This window comes from Oncorhynchus kisutch, linkage group LG19, assembly GCF_002021735.2.
Source record: "Oncorhynchus kisutch isolate 150728-3 linkage group LG19, Okis_V2, whole genome shotgun sequence".
Lineage (NCBI taxonomy): Eukaryota > Metazoa > Chordata > Actinopteri > Salmoniformes > Salmonidae > Oncorhynchus > Oncorhynchus kisutch.
Window position 1 is genome coordinate 18,575,497 of NC_034192.2, and position 27,067 is coordinate 18,602,563.

Below are 27,067 nucleotides of genomic sequence, written 5' to 3' on the forward strand. Positions count from 1 at the left end.
GTGAAATGCTTACTTACAACCCTCATATCCCGGGCATAACATGTGACTTCAATCTGAGTGAATATGTATTATGTTGTAGATGGTGCTCTGCTCCCTACCCTGTGATTTGTTGTATGAATTGCTGTGATTTGAGGCTGTAGTTTATGTTTTATTTTTATTGTATTTGTGTGTATAAGGGGACACTGCTGTGGTGGCTGTGTGGCTCAGGGCTATGTTCCCTACTCCCTACAAAGCATTTTGTTGTATAAATTGTAATAATATATATATATATATTTTTTTTTTTTTTTGTATAAAATATAATTCTGAGCAATGACTAAATGTCTACTTGTTAATTGTTTCAGGTTGTTAGTTTACAACTATCAGGGGGGTTGAAGGATAATATGAATTTGCATCAGGACACTTCTGAGGGGACTCTGGCGATACACCTGCAGGATCGACTTATTTCTGGCAGACAGAATGGGCCGATTCTGGGCAGTCATTCAATATGACATCGTTGCTAGCTGGGTAAAATGTCAGAAGATCTTTTAGTTTTAGTTACAGCACAATAAAAAAGCAATACAAATTGTCGTTACCGCCACCAACTTGTACGGGGTGTAATAAAAGCCATGGTTGATGCTTTTTGCCTACTGTAAACATTGCACTCAGAAATGAGGATATAAATAGTACCCCAAACTGATCCAAATGTAGTATCGATTCAAATGTTACGAATCGCCACTTCACTAAATGTTTTTGTTCAAATTACTTTCTATCTACCTCCCTAAAATACATTATTTACCATTCATTTCTATTGGGCACAACATAATCTGAAATCAACCAAAACAAACAGCAAATGCATCCAACAAGTTTGTAGAGTCACAAGCTTGATGTAATCATTGAGTGCTAGGAATATGGGACCAAATACTAACTGCTTGACTACTTTAAGATGCATAAGCTAATTTGTTCCAATACTTTTGGTCCCCTAAAATGTACAAAGGTGCTGTAATTTCATGGATTATTTGATATGGATTACAATTACCATCCAATTAAAGCGGACAGTCTGCACTTTAACCTTATAGTCCATTGTATCATTTCAAATCCAAAGTGCTGGAGTACAGAGCCAACACAACAACAAAATTGTCACTGTCCCAACACTTTTGGAGCTCACTGTATGTTGACAGTCATTGATCTACAAGTCATTTTGCATGAAGAACAACTCCTGGCAATATCAGTAGCTTTGTCAAACTGAGCGCTGTCTACAGCTTTGCATGTTGACTACGGAGAGGTAGGCCTATACCTGATCTGGCACATCTGTGCATCTCCTTCAGCATTGAAATGTTTGTAAAATGGTTTGCGCAGTATTATGCTTTATTAGTTGAGTGACAACCAATGTCATATTCTAGGTTATTTTTTATCAAATGCGCTGTTCAAAAGGGTGTTTTACTGGAATAAAAGTAGCCTAAACTACCGCTGGAGGCACAACTCGCAATCTGGCTATAGGTAGGCTACATTCTGATCAGGGTTTACATTAGATTTAATTTCAATTGTTCAGGTTCTCCATCAGCAATAGTTTTGGTAGTTTTACTTGAAGCAATCAATATGCATGGTCATTTTCAGATATACAGGGTAAAGTTCAGAATTTCATGAGGACAAAAGAGTGCATGATCGAAGCTACCAAAAAAGTGCATGATCGAAACGGGAGAAGAAGAGTTGCTCAATCCAGAGTCTGTCAAAACTTCCAAACAGTCTAAACCATTCTATTATGAGACAGGGTCAAATCCAAAGTTGTGCTATATATTCGCTGGCTATGTTATAGTACATTTTTTAAGATAAGTATTGATACATTACTAGCTCTAACACTTTTAATCAGCAATGGGCTGATAGTGGGGTGGTAGATTCCGAGTTTCCCTTATAGCTCAGCTGCCCACACACACACACACACACACACACCAGCTCAGAGAGATCCAGCTCATTTACAGCAGATTACTTTAGAATGGAAAATGAATGTGTTTAAGCAACAAATGTAAGTGCATCAAACCATGTCATATTGCATCGAACTGAATCGCATCATTAATTTCTCTAATCAAACCCGAATCGTTCCTGTATCGTATCAGAGCCCATATATGTAGCTATGTATCAAATATTCTTGAAAGGGAATGATACACATCCCTATGAAACATAACATGTGGACAGGGGTGATTATACTGTACACACAGCACCAGCGTTTAGGAGGATGTTGATGCAGCCCCCTGAGTGGGCCAGGCTGAGAGGAGTGTAGTCTGAAACATTACTGTGATCCTTATTAGCCCTGTGCAGCAGCAACAGCTTTGCCACCTGGAAGGAATGGACCACACGTTTAGTCAATCCACAAAACACCTTTGTTGAATTTCCACTTAGGACATTTGTATTTTGTACTCTTTCTGGGGTCCAGCAACATTAAGGCAGTTATATACAATTAAAAATATTACATGACATTACAATTCATAACACTTTTCACAACACATTAAGTAGGAGCTCTCAGGCCACTACTCTACTACCACATACCTACAATACAAAATCCATGTGTACATGTGTAGAAAGTGTGCGTGTTAGCATGTGTATGCGTGTGTGTCTCTTCACAGTCCCCGCTGTTCCATAAGGAGTATTTTTCTGTTTTTTAAATCTGATTCTGCTGCTTGCATCAGTCATCTGATGTGGAATAGAGTTCCACGTAGCCGTGGCTCTATGTAGTACTGTGCGCCTCCCATAGTCTGTACTGGACTTGGGGAATGTGAAGAGACCTCTGGTGACATGTCTTTTATTTATTTGTTATATATATATATATATATATATATATATATTTATTTTTACACCATTTTCTCCCCAATTTCGTGGTATTCAATTGGTAGTTACAGTCTTGTCTCATCGCTTCAACTCCTGTACGGACTCGGAAGAGGCAAACGTCGAGAGCCGTGCGTCCTCCGAAACACAACCCAACCACAACCCTCCGCACTACTTTTTGACACAATAACCACTTAACCCGGATGTCACGTCTGCTCCTGCTCCTCCCCTCCGGCCTACGACGTCACCAGAGTACTAACCACCGGTCCTGGGATTCATCATAATGCACACTGGCACTCATCATAATGTGCACATGTGAATCATTATGATTCACACCTAGACTCCATTACCTTCATAATTTCCTCCAAGACGGCCGTAGCCCATGTTCACTCACCTGTTGGTATTGTTTATCGGCGTACTACCTTATGTTAGTGTCGTGTTCTTGGTTTTGTAGTTTTATTAAACGTTGCATCTGCTTCCAACTCACCGCCCCATCATTACAGAATACCAACTCAAAATATGGAAGCAGCAGGACAACCAGACATCTCCCAGACGATCAATGAACAAGGTGACCTTCTTTGTCAACACTATGATCAGTTGGCTCAACTCCGAAGATGTTCTCCGCAGTCTACAAGATCTCAACAGAGGAGTATATTCTAGAGCCAGTCTACCCAACGAGTCAGCACATCAGCCCATTCAGCAACCCATTCAGGTCAGCGATGCCCGTCTATCCCTCCTGGAGAAATATAATGGGACACCATCCAAATGCCGTGGCTTCCTCATTCAGTGCTCCCTCTATTTCGCACATCAGATGGGAGCTCCCACCACCGAGAGGTCTAAGGTTGCCACGGTTATTTCTCTGTTGACTGGGCGGGTATTGGAATGGGCTCCGGCTGTCTGGGAGAGAGGAGAGGAGGAGCTTGAGTCTTATGAGGGGTTCATAGCTTTGTTTAAATGTATTTTCGATCATCCTGCCAGCAGAGAGGGAGGTGAGCGTCTGCTTCACATCCAGCAGGGGAATCAGACGGCTGCTGAGTATGCGCTTACCTTCCGGACAGTAGCAGCTTCCAGTGGATGGAATGAGCTAGCGCTAAGCACAATCTTTAGAAGAGTTCTGCGCGAGGAGGTCCAGACAGAACTTGTCTGCCGAGATGACAACCTCACCCTGGACGCACTCATTGCTCCTCCGGGAGCATCGGCATCTCCATCACTTCTCTCCCTCCTTCGGCAAGTGTTCAGGATCAGAGCCTGAACCCATGGAGGTAGGGGTCACATGCCTTCCCGCGGCGGAATGACGCAGACGAATACAGCTGGGGCTCTGTCTGTACTGTGGCCAGGGAAGGCACAAACACCAGCAGTGTCCGATACTTCAGAATCCGGGATCCACTAGAGCAGAGGGACGGTCACATGATGTTACATCCACTGGACCAGAAGTGAGTATTCCATCTACTGCTCTTCCTGTTAGACTCTTTTTAGTACCCATCACTCTGGCTGACTGTCCCTCGTGCCCCGTATCTACAGCTTTAGTGGATTCCGGTGTTGCGGGGAACTTTACGGATCAGACCTTTGCCTCCTCTGTCAATATTACTACCTACCCATTTCCCTCTCCTTTTCCGGTTCAAGGTCTCGACTGTCAGCCTCTGGGATCTGGAACCATCACACACATCACCCAACTACTCACCTTCACCATGGAGCCCAATAACCAAGAAAACATCCCCTTCTTCATCACCAGTGCACCAGTTCACAAGATCATCCTCAGCCTACCTTGGCTTCAGCACCATAACCCTACCATCTCATGGTCGAGGATGAGAATCACTGACTGTTCACCTGAATGCCGGAAGACCTGCTTTCCTGCCCCCTGTGGTTCCACGTGGGTTGAGAAACCTGTGGATGCCCTCCAGCCCAACATCTTGGAGGTATTCTCCAAGACCTGCGCTACCTGTCACCCTCCACATCGCCCCTGGGACTGTGCCATTGACCTGTTTTCCGGTGCTACACCTCCGTGCAAACACATCTACTCTCTGTCGGTGGCTGAGACACAGGCCATGGAGGACTACATTCAAGAGGCGCTCCAACAGGGTTTCATCCGCAGGTCCACGTCCCCTGCATCGGCTGGTTTCTTCTTCGTGGCCAAGAAGAAGGGAGGATTACGCCCTTGTATCGATTACCGTGGACTAAATGACATCACCATGAAATATCAGTACCCTCTCTCGCTGGTGCCGTCAGCCATCGAACAGCACCGCAGGGGCCTGGTTCTTCACCAAACTGGACCTGCGGAGTGCCTACAATCTCATTTGGGAGGGGGATGAGTGTAAGACGGCGTTCAGCGCGATGTCTGGTCACTACGAGTACTTGGTTATGCCCTTTGTCTTAGCCAATGCTCCGTCAGTGTTCCAGGCATTCCAGGTGTTCAGGGACATGCTCGGACGTCAGGTGATTGTGTTCATCGATGACATCCTGATCTTCTCGAACAACCGGGGAAATCACATCACTCACGTTCGAGCAGTTCTGGAACGCCTCTTGGCTAACCACCTGTTCATCAAGGCGGAGAATTGCCAATTCCACCAGAGAGCTGTCTCCTTTTTGGGCTACCAAATCAGCCCTGCAGTGAGTAAGGATGGAGGACAAGAAGGTAGATGCTATCACGTTCCTCATAATGAGGAGACCAAGGCGCAGCGTGATATGAATTACATTCCTCTTTAATAAAAGAGAACACTGAACAAACTATACAAAACAACAAAACGACAGTGAAACAATATATAACGAGTGCTGACATGCACCCATAGACAATAACCCACAAAATACCCAAGGAATATGGCTACCTAAATATGGTCCCCAATCAGAGACAACGATAAACAGCTGCCTCTGATTGAGAACCAATCTAAGCAACCATAGACATATAAACCCCCCCCCCCTCCAAAGGTGCGGACTCCCTGCCGCAAACCTAAACATATATGGGAGGGTCTGGGTGGGCATCTAACTTTGGTGGCGGCTCTGGTTCTGGACACCGCCCCCCTTCTTTACATTGAGCCATCCGCCCTTGTAGCACTGACCCGTGGATCATCGGCGGAGGCTCATTGCTGCGGATCATCGCTGGCGACCCCGGACTGGGAACCTTTCCTGTAGACCCCGGACTGGGGACCGTCGCTGGAGACCCCGGGCTGGTGACACGCACCTCAGGGCGAGTGCGGAGAGGAGGAACAGGGCGTACTGGGCTCTGGAGACGCACAGGAAGCCTGGTGCGTGGTGCCGGCACTGGTGGTACCGGGCTGGGGACACGCACCTCAGGGCGAGTGTGGGGAGCAGGAACAGTACACACCGGGTTGTGACGGTACACTGGAGACCTGGTGTGTATAGCCGGCATCAATTTTTCTGGAACTTTAACACGTTTCAGGATGAATACGAGGAACTGACACAGGTGGCATTGGACAGCTAACATGCTCCTCAGGGCGAATGCCATGCATACTACGCCAAACCAACAGCTCTCTCTCTTCACTCTCCTCCAATTTCATCAACAACTCCTCGAATGTCTCATAATCTCCCCTCCCTTCACTCTCCTCCAATCTGTCCAATAACTCCTCGACAATCTCAGACTCACCCCTCAACTTCGCCGACTGCTCCATGTGCCCCCCCCCAAAAAAATCTTGGGGTTTCTGTGGCCTACCTCCCCGACGTTGTTGCTGACCTCTCTTACTTCTCCGTTCCTCCTGCTTTGTTTCCACCTGCCTCCATGGTAGGCAATCCTCTCCTGCCAAAAATCTCCTCCCACGTCCAGGATCCTTTACCGTCCAGTATTTCGTCCCAGGTCCATTTTTCCACCAAGCGCTGTTCCTCCCTTTCACGCTGCTTGGTCCAGGTTTGATGGGTTATTCTATCACGTTCGTCATAACGAGGAGACCAAGGCGCAGCGTGATATGAATACATTCCTCTTTAATAAAAGAGAACACTGAACAAACTAAACAAATCAACAAAACGACCGTGAAGCTATATATAACGAGTGTTGACATGCAACTAACCATCGACAATAACCCACAAAATACCAAAGGAATATGGCTACCTAAATATGGTCCCCAATCAGAGACAACGATAAACAGCTGCCTCTGATTGAGAACCAATCCAGGCAACCATAGACAAATAAACCCCTAGACTAGTAAAACCCCATAAACATACAAAAACCCTAGACAGGACAAAAACACATATACCCACCCTTGTCACACCCTGACCTGACCAAAATAATACAGAACACATAGATAACTAAGGACAGGGCGTGACAGATGCGATAAGATCATGGGATCAAATCAAATCAAATTTATTTATATAGCCCTTCGTACATCAGCTGATATCTCAAAGTGCTGTACAGAAACCCAGCCTAAAACCCCAAACAGCAAGCAATGCAGGTGTAGAAGCACAGTGGCTAGGAAAAACTCCCTAGAAAGGCCAAAACCTAGGAAGAAACCTAGAGAGGAACCAGGCTATGTGGGGTGGCCAGTCCTCTTCTGGCTGTGCCGGGTGGAGATTATAACAGAACATGGCCAAGATGTTCAAATGTTCATAAATGACCAGCATGGTCGTATAATAATAAGGCAGAACAGTTGAAACTGGAGCAGCAGCACGTCCAGGTGGACTGGGGACAGCAAGGAGTCATCATGTCAGGTAATCCTGGGGCATGGTCCTAGGGCTCAGGTCCTCCGAGAGAGAGAAAGAAAGAGAGAAGGAGAGAATTAGAGAACGCACACTTAAATTCACACAGGACACCGAATAGGACAGGAGAAGTACTCCAGATATAACAAACTGACCCTAGCCCCCCGACACAAACTACTGCAGCATAAATACTGGAGGCTGAGACAGGAGGGGTCAGGAGACACTGTGGACCCATCTGAGGACACCCCCGGACAGGGCCAAACAGGAAGGATATAACCCCACCCACTTTGCCAAAGCACAGCCCCCACACCGCTAGAGGGATATCTTCAACCACCAACTTACCATCCTGAGACAGGGCCAAGTATAGCCCACAAAGATCTCCGCCATGGCACAACCCAAGGGGGGGCGCCAACCCAGACAGGATGACCACATCAGTGAATCAACCCACTCAGGTGACGCACCTCTTCCAGGGACGGCATGAGAGAGCCCCAGTAAGCCAGTGACTCAGCCCCTGTAATAGGGTTAGAGGCAGAGAATCCCAGTGGAAAGAGGGGAACCGGCCAGGCAGAGACAGCAAGGGCGGTTCGTTGCTCCAGAGCCTTTCCGTTCACTTTCCCACTCCTGGGCCAGACTACACTCAATCATATGACCCACTGAAGAGATGAGTCTTCAGTAAAGACTTAAAGGTTGAGACCGAGTTTGCGTCTCTGACATGGGTAGGCAGACCGTTCCATAAAAATGGAGCTCTATAGGAGAAAGCCCTGCCTCCAGCTGTTTGCTTAGAAATTCTAGGGACAATTAGGAGGCCTGCGTTTTGTGACCGTAGCGTACGTGTAGGTATGTACGGCAGGACCAAATCAGAGAGATAGGTAGGAGCAAGCCCATGTAATGCTTTGTAGGTTAGCAGTAAAACCTTGAAATCAGCCCTTGCTTTGACAGGAAGCCAGTGTAGAGAGGCTAGCACTGGAGTAATATGATCACATTTTTTGGTTCTAGTCAGGATTCTAGCAGCCGTATTTAGCACCAACTGAAGTTTATTTAGTGCTTTATCCGGGTAGCCGGAAAGTAGAGCATTGCAGTAGTCTAATCTAGAAGTGACAAAAGCATGGATTAATTTTTCTGCATCATTTTTGGTCAGAAAGTTTCTGATTTTTGCAATGTTACATAGATGGAAAAAAGCTGTCCTTGAAATGGTCTTGATATGTTCTTCAAAAGAGAGATCAGGGTCCAGAGTAACGCCGAGGTCCTTCACAGTTTTATTTGACACGACTGTACAACCATTAAGATTAATTGTCAGATTCAACAGAAGATCTCTTTGTTTCTTGGGACCTAGAACAAGCATCTCTGTTTTGTCCGAGTTTAAAAGTAGAAAGTTTGCAGCCATCCACTTCCTTATGTCTGAAACACATGCTTCTAGCAAGGGCAATTTTGGGGCTTCACCATGTTTCATTGAAATGTACAGCTGTGTGTCATCCGCATAGCAGTGAAAGTTAACATTATGTTTTCAAATAACATCCCCAAGAGGTAAAATATATAGTGAAAACAATAGTGGTCCTAAAACGGAACCTTGAGGAACACTGAAATTTACAGTTGATTTGTCAGAGGACAAACCATTCACAGAGGCAAACTGATATCTTTCCGACAGATAAGATCTAAACCAGGCCAGAACTTGTCCGTGTAGACCAATTTGGGTTTCCAATCTCTCCAAAAGAATGTGGTGATCGATGGTATCAAAAGCAGCACTAAGGTCTAGGAGCACGAGGACAGATGCAGAGCCTCGGTCCGATGCCATTAAAATGTCATTTACCACCTTCACAAGTGCCGTCTCAGTGCTATGATGGGGTCTAAAACCAGACTGAAGCATTTCGTATACATTGTTTGTCTTCAGGAAGGCAGTAAGTTGCTGCGCAACAGAGGAATGGAAGATTCGATATAGGCCGATAGTTTTTTATATTTTCTGGATCAAGGTTTGGCTTTTTCAAGAGAGGCTTTATTACTGCCACTTTTAGTGAGTTTGGTACACATCCGGTGGATAGAGAGCCGTTTATTATGTTCAACATAGGAGGGCCAAGCACAGGAAGCAGCTCTTTCCGTAGTTTAGTTGGAATAGGGTCCAGTATGCAGCTTGAAGGTTTCGAGGCCATGATTATTTTCATCATTGTGTCAAGAGATATATTACTAAAACACTTGAGCGTCTCTCTTGATCCTAGGTCCTGGGAGAGTTGTGCAGACTCAGGACAACTGAGCTTTGAAGGAATATGCAGATTTAAAGAGGAGTCCGTAATTTGCTTTCTAATAATCATAATATTTTCCTCAAAGAAGTTCATGAATTTATCACTGCTAAAGTGAAAGTCATCCTCTCTTGGGGAATGCTGCTTTTTAGTTAGCTTTGCGACAGTATCAAAAAGGAATTTCGGATTGTTCTTATTTTCCTCAATTAAGTTAGAAAAATAGGATGATCGAGCAGCAGTAAGGGCTCTTCGGTACTGCACGGTACTGTCTTTCCAAGCTAGTCGGAAGACTTCCAGTTTGGTGTGGCGCCATTTCCGTTCCAATTTTCTGGAAGCTTGCTTCAGAGCTCGGGTATTTTCTGTGTACCAGGGAGCTAGTTTCTTATGAGAAATGTTTTTAGTGGGGATCCCACTCTACCTTTTGTGGTTGAGGTAGACGCATCGGAGGTGGGTCTGGGGGAAGTTTGGTCACAACGACAGGGGAGACCCACTAAAATTGTATCCTTGTGCTTTCTTCTCCGAGAAACTGTGCCCCGCAGAGAGCAATTATGAAATCGGCGATCGGAGCTCTCGGCGATGAAGTAGCTGGAGGATGCCAAGGAACGATTCGTCATCCTCACCGACCATCGGAACCCTGAGTACATACGGAGACTGAATCTGCGCCAAGCCAGGTGGGCCCTCTTCTTCACCAGGTTTGACTTCACGCTGACCTATCGCCCAGGTTCTAAGAACATCAACGCCGATGCCCTGTCCTGTATCTATAATTTTTTATTTTTTTATTTAACCTTTATTTAACCAGGTAGGCTAGTTGAGAACAAGTTCTCATTTACAGCTGCAACCTGGCCAAGATAAAGCCAAGCAGTCCGACACAAACAACAACAACACAGAGTTACACATGGAATAAGCAAACATACAGTCAATAATACAATAGAACAAGTCTATATACAATGTGTGCAAATGAGGTAGGATAAGGGAGGTAAAGGCAATAAATAGGCCATAGTGGCGAAATAATTACAATATAGCAATTAAACACTGGAGTGATAAATGTGCAGAAGATGAGTGTGCAAGTAGAGATACTGAGGTGCAAAGGAGCAAAATAAATAACAGTATTGGGATGAGGTAGTTGGATGGGCTATTTACAGATGGGCTATGTACAGGTGCAGTGATCTTTGAGCTGCTCTTACAGATGGTGCTTAAAGTTAGTGAGGGAGATATGAGTCTCCAGCTTCAGTGAGTTTTGCAGTTTGTTCCAGTCATTGGCAGCAGAGAACTGGAAGGAAAAGCTGCCAAAGGAGGAATTGGCTTTGGGGGTGACCAGTGAAATATACCTGCTGGAGTGCGTGCAACAGGTGGGTGTTGTTATGGTGACCAGTGAGCTGAGATAAGGCGGGGCTTTACCTAGCAAAGACGTATAGATGACCTGAAGCCAGTGGGTTTGGCGATCAATATGAAGTGAGGGCCAGCCAACGGGAGCATACAGGTCGCAGTGGTGGGTAGTATATGGGGCTTTGGTGACAAAACAGATGGCACTGTGTTAGACTGCATCCAGTTTGCTGAGTAGAGTGTTGGAGGCTATTTTGTAAATGACATCGCCAAAGTCAAGGATCGGTAGGATAGTCAGTTTTACGAGGGTATGTTAGGCACCACAATTCAAGAGAGGCTCCTGTCCAGAGGGAAACCCATAATCCCATCCTCCCGAGTCGTGGGTCCAGTGGTTTTGAATGTAGATGTGGACATCCGCCAGGCTCTAGAGAGGGAACCCGCACCCCGGAATTGTCCTCCCGCGTCTACGTTCCCACAGGGATAAGGGATCGGCTGCTGACCTGGGCAGACTCAGCTGTTGTCGCTGGACATCCAGGTATTTCTCGCACCATCCATTCCATCACTGAGAAATACTGGTGGCCCACCTTGGTTCAGAATGTTACGCAGTATGTCAACTTCTGTTCCATGTGTGCTCAAACAAAGTCCCCCCGGAATGCTCCAGCAGGGAAGCTCCTGCCACTTCCCGTGCCTCAGTGACCTTGGTCCCATCGATCCATTGACTTTGTTACTGATCTTCCCCCTTCTGATGGTTTCACCACCATTCTGGTGGTAGTGAATAGATTCTCCAAGTCATGTCATTTAACCCCTCTTCCTGGTCTTCCCACTGCTCTCCAGGTCGCTGAGGCACTCTTCCAACAGGTCTTCCGGCATTATGGCCTTCCAGAGGACATCGTCTTGGACAGTGGCCTCCAATTCACATCCCATGTATGGAGGGCCTTCTTGGAGAAGCACGGGGTCACGGTTAGCCTCACATCTGGGGTGAGTGGGCACGTTTCCTTCCTTGGGCAGAGTACGCCCAGAACTCTCTACATCACACCTGTTGTATTCGAAGCATGTGACAAATACAATTTTATTTGAACTTGATAAATATACGCAGTACATGTAAAAAGTTTTCATCCTCTGCGTTGTGCATTATGAAAAATGATCAAAGTATTTTTGTTAAGAGAGGGATGTGATTTTAGAAACTATAAGAGGAAATTGTTTCTATAACGGTGCCCAGTAAAATGATGGGTTAAGAATGAACATATTAGACCAGGTGGAGAGAACCAGGCAACTAATGACAAATGGAGAAAAGGAAAAGATACTGCTAGCCGAGGAACTGCATTTTATCCAATTTAACCAAAAATTCAACAATTTTAGAAAAGGACTAAGGGGGGCAAGATATACTTCTCCCATGGGCAAAGTAACTCAAAATGGGTGTTGATATCAATTATTAATAATTATCAATGTTATATTATGTGTTATATTATTATGAGCGTAACATTTGATTTGATTTGGCTTTTTACAGCGTTAACACCACGCCGTACACGTGGTCTGCGGTTGTGAGACAGGTTGGAGGTACTGCCAAATTCTCTAAAACAAAGTTGAAGGTGGTTTATGGTAGAGAAATGAACATAACATTATCTGGCAACAGCTCTGGTGGGAATTCCTGCAGTCAGCATGCCAATTGCATGCGCCCTCAACTTGAGACATCAGTGGCAACTGCACATTTAAGAGTGGCCTTTTATTGTCCCCAGCACAAGGTATACCTGTGTGATGATCATGCTGTTTAATGAGCTTCTTGATATGCCACACTAGACAGGTGGATGGACTATCTTGTCAAAAGAGAAATGCTCATTAACTGCGATGTAAACATAAAAGCTTTTTCATCTCTGGTGACACTCTTGATTCACCTGGCTAGAGGTTATGTGGTGGGGTCCAGCTGACCAAGAGGTTATGTGGTGGGGTCCAGCTGAAGCCACTATGAAGGACATGGGAGACCACTTGGCACCTAGGGTAGAGACAGGGGAAGATGAAAGGGAGGGAAAGAGAGAGGGGAGGATATGTGAGTAGAGTGCTGTCCAATATAAGGTCAAGTCAAATGTTAGAGTTTGTGTCTCTGACTGCCTGTCAGTCAATCAATCAGTTGCTACTCAAAGCATAGTCTACCTCGGTCAGTAGAGCGCTTTATGATGACGAAGTTGTCTCCTACTTCGGCAGACGAACTTCTTCCTGGCCTCAGCGACTGTCAGCAGGGGGATCTGATAGGTGCTTATCTCTCCTGCAATAGAAGTATTGAATGCGGAATAAAGCATCGCTCATGGTGAATGGATGTGAATTAAATTCTTGCCAATAGTTGAGAAGAGCTTCTGTTGTTAGCCTAGTCCCAGATCTGTATGTCCACTCAAACGCATCTGCTAATCATCGACCACGGGGTCAATATGAAGTTTTAAAAAAAGATGATGGCGAGAGAGAATTCGCCACCATAGTAGTGTTGATCTAGGATCAGGTCCACTCTATCCATATAATAATATTATGATCTTAACTTTTGCAAATTCTTAGTCTGGATTGTAATCTTGGGCGAAGTGGAACCTGTACATTAAATAAATATGAATTAGTATCAGGATAAGGAAATACCCAGATGCAGACCGTGTCGAAGTAACAATGTTTATTACAGCAACAGAGGCAAAGGTACAGGACGACAGACAGGCTCAGGGTCAGAGGCAGAGTGATCAGGTGGGCGGGTTCAGGGTCAGGACTGACAAGGGTCAAAAACCAGGAGGGCGAGAAAAAGAGAAACGAGGAAAAAACAGGATCTGACAGGACAAACGCTGGCAAGCTTGACAAACAAGACGAACTGGCAACAGACAAAGAGAAAACACAGGTGTAAGTACACAGGGGATAATGGGGAAGATGGGCGACACCTGGAGGGGGGTGGAGACAAGCACAAAGACAGGTGAAATAGATCAGGGCGTGACAGTTACCCCCCTCTAGGGGCACCACCTGGCGTCTTACCTGGGCGCATACCTGGTTGACCGGGGTGCCAGTGGTGGAAGTCGGCGATGAGGTCTCTAGCGGGGACCAGGATGTCTCTAGCGGGGACCCAGCACCTCTCCTCCAGGCCATAACCCTCTCAGTCAACCAGGTACTGGAAACCTCTGCCCCGTGGTCGAACCCTCAGGAGGCGTCTCACCGTGTATACCGGATGGCCATCGACGACACGGGAGTAGGGGTGGGCCTGGAAATGGAAGACAAGGGACTGTGAGACACGTGCCTGATACGGGACACATGAAAGGTGAGTGTATACAAAGGGTACGGGGCAACAGAAGACGAACAGCAGAGAGGCTAACATGCTGACCAGACTGGACACGTCACGTGCGCGAATGTCGCAAAATATGTTATTAAATTATTGCACCCACAGTGCTCGCGCGCGCCAACGAGCATCTGCGTTGCCAAGGGCTAAAATAGAAGTAATTCCTATTTCTGATCCATGAACTTCATGACGATGAGCTCCTACATACGCTCTAGTAAAGTTGCCCTCCAGTGGCCACCACCACTCCTCCCAGCCACGTCTGGAACTCCCAGACAGACAGACAGACAGACAGACAGACAGACAGACAGACAGACAGACAGACAGACAGTCTGAGAGCTGGCAAAATAGACAAATGCTCAACAAATGCTGCTATTCATAGGTTGCACTACTGTCACTGGGTCTTTTCATGCCATTGTTATGAACGTTCTCAAGCCGCCCTCTGCCGGCGGAACCCTACTGGTGCCCAAAAGTTGTGATAGATGGAGGTTAATGACGGTTTTGTCTAAATTGCACTATAGTGGCATGGACATACAGTGCATTCGGAAAGTATTCAGACCCCTTGACTTTTGCCACATTTTGTTACGTTACAGCCTTATTCTAAAATGTATTAAATATTTATTTGTCCTCATCAATCTACACAAAATACTCTATAATGGTGAAGCAAAAACCGTTTTTTCTAAATTTTTGCAAATCTATTAAAAATAAAAAACTGATACCTTATAACATAAGTATTCAGACCCTTTGCTATGAGATGTGAAATTGAGCTCAAGTACATCCTGTTTCCATTGATCATCCTTGAGATGTTTCAACAACTTGATTGGAGACCACCTGTGGCTAATTCAATTGATTGGAAAGGCTTGATTCAACCTGTCTATATAATGTCCCACAGTTGACAGTGCAGTCAGAGCAGAAAACAAGCCATGAGGTTGAAGGAATTGTCTGTAGAGCTCTGAGACAGGATTGTGTCGAGGCACAGATCTGGGGAAGGGTACCAAAAAATGTCTGAAGCATTGAAGGTCTGCAAGAACACAGTGGCCTCCATCATTCTTAAATGGAAGAAGTTTGGAACCACCACGACTCTCCCTGGAGCTAGCTGCTTGGCCAAACTGAGCAATCGGGAGAGAAGGTACTTGGTCAGGAAGGTGACCAAGAACCCGATGGTCACTCTGACAGGGCTCCAGAGTTCCTCTGTGAAGATGGGAGAACATTCCAGAAGGACAAACATCTCTGCAAAACGCCACCAATCAGGCCTTTATGGTAGAGGGGCCAGATGAAAACCACTCCTCTGTAAAAAGCACAACAGCCCGCTTGGAGTTTGCCAAAAGGCATCTAAAGGACTCTCAGATCAGGAGAAACAAGATTATCTGGTCTGGTGAAAACAAGATTGAACTCTTTGTCCTGAATGCCAAGCGTCATATCTGGAGGAAACCTGACACCATCCCTATGGTGATTCATGGTGGTGGCAGCATCATGCTGTGGGGATGTTTCTCCGTTTCGGGACTGGGATGCTAGTCAGGATAGAGGGAAAGATGAACGGAGCAAAGTACAGAGAGATCCTTGATGAAAACCTGCTCCAGAGCACTGAGGACCTCAGACTGGGGTGACAGTTAACCTTTCAGCAGGACAACGACCCTAGGCACACAGCCAAGACAGTGCAGAAACTCCCCAAATACAGGTATGCCAAGCTTGTAGCGCCATACCCAAGAAGACTTGAGGCTGTAATCGCTGCCAAACGTGCTTCAACAAAGTACTAAGTTAAGGGTCTGAATATTTATGTAAATGTGATTTTTCAGGGTTTTTTCTATACATTTGCAAAAGTGTATAAAAACGGTTTTTGCTTTATCATTATGGGGTATTGTGTGTAGATAGGTGAGAGAAAAAAACAATTGAATCAATTTTAGAATAAGGCTGTAACGTAACAAAATGTGGAACATGTCAAGGGGTCTGAATTCTTTACGAATTCACTGTATGATGGTATTGCTAAAGTAGGAAAATGTTTAGTAGGAAACAACTTTGCCATCATTATCATGTAGTCGCTAGCTACTATATAGCTCTCGAAAACCATAGGCGGCATACTGCCTTCTCCCTATAGCTCGCCAGCTTGTTTTAGTCAAGGCGCCAGGGTTCCGGTCTAGATTAACGGTTTCGATAGCTCCTACAGTTTTGCTTCATTACTACAATTTAACAGACGACCGCCACAGAAAGACCATTTCCATACACGGCCACATAGAGAAGTCAGATTTGACAATTACTGATAGCTAGTCTATTTGAAATGACGTTAATTTCTTACATTCACCTTTTCATGTTTATTCAAATACTTTTCATTCATATCCGTATGGTTTGGTTTCAATACTTAAATACCAATCGGTAGGTCCAGGTAGTCACAAAAATAGATGGGTGTTGGTTATATTGTGATTCTAATAAATGCAGTGGGAGTTTTTTTTTCTGTGAGTGGTAGGAAAGGACATGGAGCACCGCTCCATGATCGATGAGCAGAATTTCCAACCCAAACTAATTTATTTATATTCCCCTTTTTTTGTAATATCCAATTGGTAGTTACAGTATTGTCCCATCACTGCAACTCCCATACAGACTCGGGAGAGGCGTAGGTCACGAGTCTTGCATCCTCCGAAACACAACCCTGCCACACAGCTTCTTGACACTTAACCCGGAAGCCAGCCGCACCAATGTGTCGGAGGAAACATTGTACAACTGGTGACCGAAGTCAGTGTGCATGTGCCAAGCCCGCCACACAGAGTCGCTAGAGTGGGATGGGACAAGGACATTCCGTCCGGCCAAATCCTCCCCTAACCCGGATGATGCTGGGCCAATTGTATGTCGCCTCATGGGTCTCCCGGTCGTGGTCATCTGCGACACAGCCTGGTATCGAACCTGGGTCTGTAGTGACGCCTCTAACACTGCGATGCAGTATCTTAAACCGCTGAGCAGGCCCCCTGCTCACATACTCAGATTAGCACAAGTAGGTTGAAATATCAAAACGAACTCTGAACCAACTATATTAATTTGGTCGAAACACATGAAACATTCATGGACATTTAGCTGGCTAGCTTGTTGTTACTAGCTAATTTGTCCTGGGATATAAACATTGGGTAGTTATTTTACCTGAAATGCACAAGGCCCTTTTTATCTGGATCTTTGTAGAATTTTGACACATTTTTAGTCTAGTAATCTCTCTTCTGTGGACTTTATATGACGGTTGGCAACCAACTTTACGGTGTATTACCACCACCAACTGGACTGGAGTGTGGACCTCAGTTCATCTTTCAGTCACCCACGTGGGTATATGCTCCTTAAAACCAATGAGGAGATGGGAGAGGCGGGACTTGCAACGTGTCAAGTGTTAAAAAAATAGAACCAAGTTCTATTTTAGCGCCTGGCTAGCAGATGTTTGTTGACTCGCGCAAGCAGTTTGGATGAAATTATTGAATAATATTAATGTTATTGTGGTTAAAAGCGTTGGGTCAGTAACCGAAAGATCACAGGTTCAAATCCTTAAGCCAACTATGTGAGCAAGGCACTTAACCCTAATTGCTCCTCTAAATCGCTCTGGATAACAGCGTCCGCTAAAAAGTCCATTTGTTTTGCATCGCATGTGCATGCGACCCGGGCGGTGTTGTCATCATGTGAGTGTTTGTACACATGTGATGTTGGTCAATATCTTCTTTAAGTAAATCAATCAAACCTTTATTAATGCAATTGCAGACAGAAGTTGACAACGGAAACACAGCACGTATGTTTCAGAGTAAGTTCTGCAAAATAAAAAAGGTCAAAGTTGCTTTAATATACTTGCAGTCAACCCCTAGTGATGTAACTACCTATGTCAACACCTTCTACTCATGAGACCAAGCCCATGCATATACAGTTATACAAACTTGCAGGAGAAAACAATAGTCCAGTGTTTTCTAAGGGCTCAGCAGTAATTGTACATTCCCGTGTGGCTTACAGTGGTGTGTCTGACTTGTCTCTTATCTATTTACTCCCGTACAGGGGTCTGTGTCAATGTATCTCTTTTAGTCTTGTTGCGCTTTCTCACAGACACCCAATTTTGACTGCAGTGGCTCACACATCTGCTCAGACCATTTCTTATAAGAGGCAGAGACTAGAAAAGAACCGTGGAATAGTATTAAACCTTATAATGCATATATTGCTAATATGTGGTCTAGGACCCTATAAATTTAGTGTGGGAGGGTCTTATAGCCCTTCCCCTTCTATTAATACAACATAAGTGTCACGCCTTGGTCTTAGTATTTTGTGTTTTCTTTCTTTATTTGGTCAGGCCAGGGTGTGACATGGGTTTATTTTGTGGTGTGTTTTTGTATTGGGATTTTAGTAGGTATCGGGATTGTGGTTGAGTAGGGTTGTCTAGCATAGTCTGGCTGCCTGAGGCGTTCTCAATCAGAGTCAGGTGATTCTCGTTGTCTCTGATTGGGAACCATATTTAGGTAGCCTGGGTTTCACTGTGTGTTTGTGGGTGATTGTTCCTGTCTCTGTGTTAGTTGTTCACAAGATAGGCTGTATAGGTTTTCGCGGTACGTTTGTTGTTTTGTATTGTTCATCTTTATTAAAGAACATGAGTAACCACCACGCTGCATTTTTGTCCGCTTCTCCTTCTACAGACGAACGCCGTTACAATAAACATAATCAATTATTATAATATCAATCATTTGGAGGACCATTTGTGATGTTTCTGGGACATTTTGGAGTGCCAACAGAAGAAGATCTTCAAAGGTAAGCATGAATTATATTGTTATTTCTGAGTTTTGTGTCGCACTTGGCTGGTTTAAATCTGATTTTCATGTGCTTGCATGCGGGGTGCTGTCCTCAGATAATCACATGGTCTGCTTTCGCCGTAAAAGCCTTTTTGAAATCTGACACGACTTGGTTAACAAGAAGTTAAGCTTTATTTTGATGTATTCTGTTTTTGAATCTGGCACACTGCAATTAATAAAAATGTTTTTTTAATTTTACCTTTATTTAACCAGGCAAGTCAGTTAAGAACACATTCTTATTTTCAATGACGGCCTGGGAACAGTGGGTTAACTGCCTGTTCAGGGGCAGAACGACAGATTTGTACCTTGTCAGCTAGTAACCGGAACGCTCTAACCACTAGGCTACCCTGCCGCCCCATTTCACTGGATGTTGTCAAATCAATCCTGTTACCGGGATCTGAGAGGGAAGGGATCACTAAGAAGATAACAAACCCCTCACAGAAAGTTGACAATAGTGTCTGAAATGACAACACTATCTCTGCAACTAACACCCTTATGCAAAAATTCTGTCCCAAATACATGCCCCATATGTACTTAGCCTCTGGTTACAAATACATTTGCACAAAAATCATTCCATCTATTCCCATAACCCACTTATTGTCCCGCCCTGGCAGTAGAGGCTTTTATTCTCTATTTTGGGTAGGCCAGGGCGTGACTAGGGTGGGCATTCTAGTTTCTTTAATTCCATGTTTTCTGTTTCTATGTTTTGGCCAGGTATGGTTCTCAATCAGGGATAGCTGTCTATCGTTGTCTCTGATTGGGAATCATACTTAAGCAGCCTGTTTTTCCACCTTAGTTGTGGGTAGTTGTCTGTGTTAGTGGCCTGTATAGCCCCAGTGTAACGGCTGTTGGAAGGAGAGGACCAAGGTGCAGCGTGGTACATGTTCATGCTTTTATTAGAACTGAACACTGAAATAACAAAGAGAATGAACGAAAACCCGAAACAGTCCTGTCAGGTGCAGAAAGACACAAAACAGAAAACAACTACCCAAAAGACACAGGTGGGAAAAGGCTACTTAAGTATGGTTCCCAATCTGAGACAACGATAGACAGCTACCTCTGATTGAGAACCACACCCGGCCAAACACACAAAAATAGAAAACATAGAACACAAAAACATAGAATGCCCACCCCAACTCACGCCCTGACCAAACCAAAATATAGACATGAAAATGATCTCTAAGGTCAGGGCGTGACGCCTAGTCAGCTTCACGGTCGTGTTTGGTGTTTCTTTTTGTTGGCGACATTCTTAATAAAGGATAATGTACGCTCACCACCCTGCACCTTGGTCCGGTCATTTTCAAGACGACGTTTGTGAGTCAAGTCAATTGTACTGTATCATCCAGAAAGCCATATGTATTGATGCGCTTTAACATTAGAATTCTGATAACATGGTAAAACAAAACCCCTACTAACAATGTCCTCATCATGGTTATACAACCCAAATTTAGAATTGCAGTCCTTAGTGCTTCACGTTGAGTCTATCACTCAAATTCAAGACCCTCAACTTAGCACATACTGATAAGGTTAGAATGTGGACCATAAAACGGGACTATAAATTACCCGTATTAACTTTATAACATTATAGCCCCAGTTTGTCCCTGTTTTACGGTCTCGAGAGGCATGTTAATGACAGGTCGGTATCTCAATGCATTTGAATCCAAATTACAATAAGCTTCCGAGTGTGTAAACCATGTCGCACTCCTGAGAGAAGTTGATAGCTTCGACTGGATGCTGTGTACTGGTTGCTGGCTTGGACTCCGGTAAACAAAGAGGGTAGCATATTTCAACCCTGCAGGTGCTACACAAAACACATAAATGAAATATAAAACATGCCTTACCTTTTGACGAGCTTCTTTTGTTGGCACTCCAATATGTCCCATAAACATCACCATTGGTCCTTTTGTTTGATTAATTCCATCCATATATCCAAAATGTCAATTTATTTGGCGTGTTTGATCCAGAAAAAAACAGCTTCCAAATTGCACAACGTCACAACAAAATATTTCAAAAGTTGCCTGTAAACTTTGCCAAAACATTTCAAACTACTTTTGTAATACAACTTTAGGTATTTTTAAACGTTAATAATCGATCAAATTGAAGACGGGTTTATCTTTGTTAAATACAGGAAGACCACAAACCAAGCTACTTGGCAACTGTCAAAGACCTTAACAACACACCTATTGAAACCATTTTTCAAACTATCTTAAACTCCCTTATCATAATGGCAACCTCCCCGCCAAGTTACCCCTTAGGGAGAAATTCCAACCATACAGCAGACCCAATCTGGTGAGATTTGTATCAAAACAAGACAAAAACAAACACAACAACAGGAATGCACTTCTTTATATGAACTAGAGGTGGGAAAAACATTTCTTCCTTTGCATATTAACCAAAGGCCCCAGGGGACCGGTAATTCAAAAACAACAACACTGCCTGTTAAATCAAAAATAAACTAATTAAAATAAGAAATCAAATTAGAATTACAACTCTTTATAACTCCATAAGGAAATAATTGTATCCCGTAAGGTAATGGTAAAATAGACCAGAGACAGTGTTACGGTTTTCTTCTATATCCTCCTCTGACGAAGAGGTAGAACAAGGATCGGACCAAAACGCAGCGTGTTGATTGAGATTCATATTTAATGAAACAAAGAAACACGAACTTACAAAACAATAAACGAAACAGCCTATCTGGTGCAAACTAACAAAGAGTGCACATAGGACACTAAGGACAATCACCCACGACAAACTCAAAGAATATGGCTGCCTAAATATGGTTCCCAATCAGAGACAACGATAAGCACCTGCCTCTGATTGAGAACCACTCCAGACAGCCATAGACTTTGCTAGATAACTCATTAAGCAACAATCCCAATACCACCACCAAAACCCCAAGACAAACACACCACAATTACAAAAACCCCATGCCACACCCTGGCCTGACCAAATACATAAAGATAAACACAAAATACTTTGACCAGGGCGTGACAGACAGTTGTCCCTCATTCAGGGCAGCGCTCGCTCTCTCCTTCTCGTGTTCCAAATCACACATAGGACTATTGCTAAATTATAAACTTCTTCCTAATTATTACTGTCTACATTTAAATCTCACCCAATGTCTTCAGTCTTTCTTGTGAGGCCTCACCTGGAAGTCAGAACAGACGTCATTCAACCCCATGAAGTGTTTTCATTCCCTTTTCTGTACTTTTACCTCAGAAACCATTTTTAAAACTTTTAAAACATTTACCTCATTCTGCATACCCAGTTTACAACTTAATTAAAAAAGACCCCACACAATAAATCAAACATGGTATTAACACCACTGGTGGGCCAGGCCTTACTTATTTGGGAGCTCCCCTTACGGCCGAATCCGAATACCTTTATACTTTATAAAATGCCAGAATTGTACTAACTACTCTCCCAAGGCAACAGCCATGGGAAACTTTTCAAAGGGATAGAAAATAAAAATGTTGTTCATTTTCATTTTGCTAAATCTTAATCAGTCCAAACAATTCAAATTTCGAATTCTTAATTTCCCATTAACTTCCCATTTCCTTTGTTACCTTCACTAGTCTACATCTCTGTTATCTTTAACTCAGAGGCCCTCTCAATCACCATCACCCAGTACATTTCCCTTCCACTCTAACACTTGTTTCCCTCTACAATCTCTACTATACTCTACTTTTAACTTTCTGTCTAACGGTACTTCACCAGGTGAACAAAAAGTTTTAAATTACAGTCAAAACTAACATGTTAAGACCTGTTCACAGGAAGGCCACTGTCCTCCCTCCACTCATTGTTATTTTTTATTGAATATCCAAAACATACAATATTCGTGCAGTGAAGCCGCTCAACAACTACATCATACCAGTCATCCAACAGACTCCCATTCAGAGCGACACACAGAAGCATCCAGGGTCAATGCCCTGCTCAAGGGCACATTGACAGATCTCCCACCAGGCCAAAAAACGTGAACCCGAACCATTCAACCATTCGAGACCCCTCCCACAGCCCCCCCCCCCCCCCCCCCCCAATAATAAAAATAAAAAACACAATTAATTCCATTCCCCACCCCCAAGAACCAACAACTAAGAGAATGAACTAAAGAGACAAAAGAAAAAGACAGAAGAAAACAGCAAACATCATAGAATGATGGTCAACCTTTTACCTTTAACCATCATTCTATCTCTGCACAGCTACTCCACTCCCAATTGTCTCCAATTCCACATCCCAACCCTCAGCTTCCCTCAGCCCATCCCATCAGCCACCCACTTCCTCCATTTTTAGGCTAATGCTGTAATCAATTGGTTGTACTCTTGGATTGAGCAGACCTTCCTGTACAATTCTGATAATTCCATGAAGGACATAACTCTACCATTCCAATTTACAATATAATTTAAGAACAAAATACCCTTTTCAAACATCTTTCCCATAAATACAGGTGTCATGACTTCCGCTGAAGTTGGTGCCTCTCTTTGTTCGGGTGGCGTTCGACGGTCGACGTCACCTGTCTTCTAGCCATCACTGATCCACTTTTCATTTTCCGTTTGTTTTGTCTTGGTTTTCTACACACCTGGTTTTCATTTCCTAATTACATGTTCATGTATTTAACCCTATGTTTCCCCCATGTTTTTGTGCGTGATTGTTTCTACGTTCACTCTGTAATTTATGGCTGGTTTTTGACGGGTGCTGTTCTTCACCCGTGTGTAATTTGATTACCGTTATTTGTATTGGTCAAGTGTATTGTTACCTTGTGTCTTTTTTCTGAGTAAAGTACGTGGCTCACTCATTCTGCTCTCCTTCGCCTGACTTCATGCACCAGCTACACCCACCTTTTGACAACAGGTATTTTATCAACCTGCCCATTTGAGTTCAGCCATAAAATTTGTTGTAATATTTGTTCTATCTTTTCAGGGGGCTGAAATTGAAATTGTAGCCAGTTCTGCAATGCTTGTTTGAAAAAGAGAGATACTTTGAAAAAAGTATAATTTTCAATTAATCGAAAATGAGACATGGCAATCTGCACAAAAACAAAAAACTCATTAATAGTTTGTTTTAATCCATCCCAATGTTTATGTACCCTTTATTTAGCATGTACTACCCTTAGATACGGCAACATTTATCTCACCACCGAGTCTAACAATTTAGTCCCGTATATGACTGGTCTCTTTTCCCCATGATTTTCCATAACCACTGAACTGCATTGCAATTCATGTTTATGAACACACATTTTAAAAGGTAATTTTAGGTTTGGTAACCCCAATGCTGGAGCCTGATACATTTGCTTTTTCAAAACTCTACAAACAATTACTCACAATATTAACTCTACTCTAATTACTCGTGACTCCTCACTTTCGTCAATTCTATAAATCTATTTCAGAATAAGACAAAAAAATGTATCATGTAATTAAAACCCTCCGGGTTTCCTAAGTCTGCGAGGAGTGATTGGTCGTACCAAAGAACGCATTATTCCAACTCGATCATGTGTAATGTGGTTTGTGACTTCCAAAATCGAAACCCCCAAATGTGTTCTCTTGTTTCGCTGGTTGTACTTTCCCATATGATGCTTTGTGACCCTGCTCTATCAAATAGTTTACTAATGTGGTGATGTCTGGCATATGGGTTTTTTGTCTTTTTACGCCAACAACAAATTCACATACTGTCTCAACACAGAACTCTCAAATGTACACCCTTTAGCGATTGTTTAAATGCGGCGTGATACAAAGATGGACTATTTGTAAACATTATTCATGCTCTCGCCCATATATACTGCCAATTTTAATAGGTTTCCTAATATCCACTTTTTTATTCTCGCAAAGATTATCCAACCCCAAAATCGTCTTTACATTTTTCCCGTTAACCCACTAAATATGTGTTTATTGCGTACTTTTAGCCAATTATCGAGCTCTATTGCTACTACACTTACTTTTCCAATTACCAACGGCCCCATACACTACCCTTCTGTCTTTTTCCACCACCCCCACAATATCCGTTTTTATACGTTTTTTTTTTATCAATATACTCAATATTCCCAAGCTGTGTACGAATACCCATACTAATATACTGTACACTACATACTAAATGATTAAATACTTCACACTATATACTATTAGTTCATTTTAGTATACTGTAAATAAACGGTAACTTTTAAGTTGAGTGTTGCTATGCAGCCTCTTGCTAGCCTGTTACCATAACAAATTACTAGTTTAGACATTTTAAGACTTCGGGTGTTTGGAAATTCTGACTTTTCAGAGCGCACACTGCCTGCTCTGACCGAGGAGCAGATCCTTGAGTTCTGACCTCACAACGGCAGTTGCTTTTTCCCCAAGCTAACTGGCTAAAGTTGGCTAGCTTGCTAGCTACTTCCAGACACAAATAAGAGAACACCTCACTCTGACCATTTTACTCAACCAAGAAGAGTTGGTTAGGCTTTTTTCATGTTATCCAAAGCGTTGGTCACTAACTGTGCTGCTGAGAACAATTTAATTACTTTCTTTTCCCCGATGTTTACTGACACCGGCCATATTCAACCGGTGTTGAGCATTAGTAAATTCAACAGTTATTCTGTGCTCTGGCACATTCAGATGAGTGCTCATTGATGAAATCTTTAAATGTCAACTGTCTCTATGTCGCGTCAGTCCATCTGTGGGTTGTAAAGGGTTGGTTTCAGTTGAAGGTCTGGTTTTCCAACCTCCCCCCACTGCCCTCTGTTTGCTAGGTTCGTTTCGACATGCTCTGGTGAAATCTCCCTTCTTTCCTCAGTTGTAACAAGCAAAGTTCCTATCCTGTAGTGGTTGTCGCCCAGCCCGTCCGCCAGCACTGGCACCCCCTCCCCTTCCTCCACCCCTTCCTCTTCCCTTCTGTCCATTGTTTGGAGGAGCTCCCTGAGCCTGCCACTGCTGGCCCATCCTTGATAAAAAGTTAATGTGGGCGGTGTACGGAATGGATTTTCACTCCTTATGGGCCGCCTCCTAGGGGTCTGCTGGTCAGTTGTATCAGTTCTTGTTGGGGCTAGAGCTGCGGTGGGGGAGACGGCTAAACGAGCTACTGTCGGACAACCAGGGCTGGTTCTAGTGCAGTGGATAAAGGGTATAATAGGGGGTGATCATCATCATCCATGGGTCATGACTCTCTCCTTGCTGAAGGCCTTGGATCAGCTTGGCAAATGGCTGACAGAAGAGAGGGGATTTGGAGAGGAGAGGGGGGGATTTGGGCCGGTTTTGACACCTTAACACCCGGTCATAAAGACCCGCAAAAGGGTCTTTCCTGCCCTGCAGTATTGGGAAAGAAATGTGCTTAGTGTAGAGAGAGACTCTTGCCTCCAAAACCTTTTACTCCAAAAACATTAACTTGAACAATATTTATAAGATGTGTTAAGAATGGTCCGTGGGGATCTAAAGAATAATCCTGTCACATTGCTTTTAATTTTGTGGTGTCATTAAAAACTATAACAAAATTTCTATAACTTAGGAAGGAAACACATTCTAGCTGTAAAGTTTCCATCCAATAGGATGTTAATACAATATGAGGAATAATTCAACTCTTTTTGAAAAGATAGAAATGTGATTTTACTCTCCTAATGAGAGAATGGTTTTTCATGTCCGTTTTTCATGTTCATGTCCGTTTCATGACCAGAGTGCTTAAAAGGACTCACCAAGAATTAACATACCAGACCAGAAAGCGTGAAGTGGTGGCTACATGTTGAAATGGATAGAATTTCTGAAACTACCAACACGAACTGAGAAGATCATCTACACTACGAGACCAGTCTGCAGCTGTGCATGTAAGAGTGGTCCTAGAACTTTGACTAAAGACATGAGGTGGAAAGGAGAATCTCATCTCAGACAACCGTTGGTGCATCTGAAGTATCTATTTAAACAAACACTTCACTATTGGAGAAGCTCTACAACTAAGAAGGACATTGTGACCTCTGGACAACCAGAGCCTTACATCGAGCCACTCCCTATAGACAGATCAATTGGTTTCAACAG

At 43.7% G+C, this 27,067-nt stretch overlaps 1 long non-coding RNA gene across 2 annotated transcripts in view; it reads left to right on the top strand.

The window, feature by feature from the left end:
• Positions 1-27,067, top strand: part of LOC109864973 (uncharacterized) — a 36,946-nt gene that overhangs the window by 1,912 nt on the left and 7,967 nt on the right. For both annotated transcript variants that reach the window (XR_002251520.2, XR_004204215.1), the window contains 2 exons: positions 10,192-10,339; positions 11,826-11,969. This is a non-coding gene — a long non-coding RNA (uncharacterized LOC109864973). The remainder of the gene's footprint in view (positions 1-10,191; positions 10,340-11,825; positions 11,970-27,067) is intronic.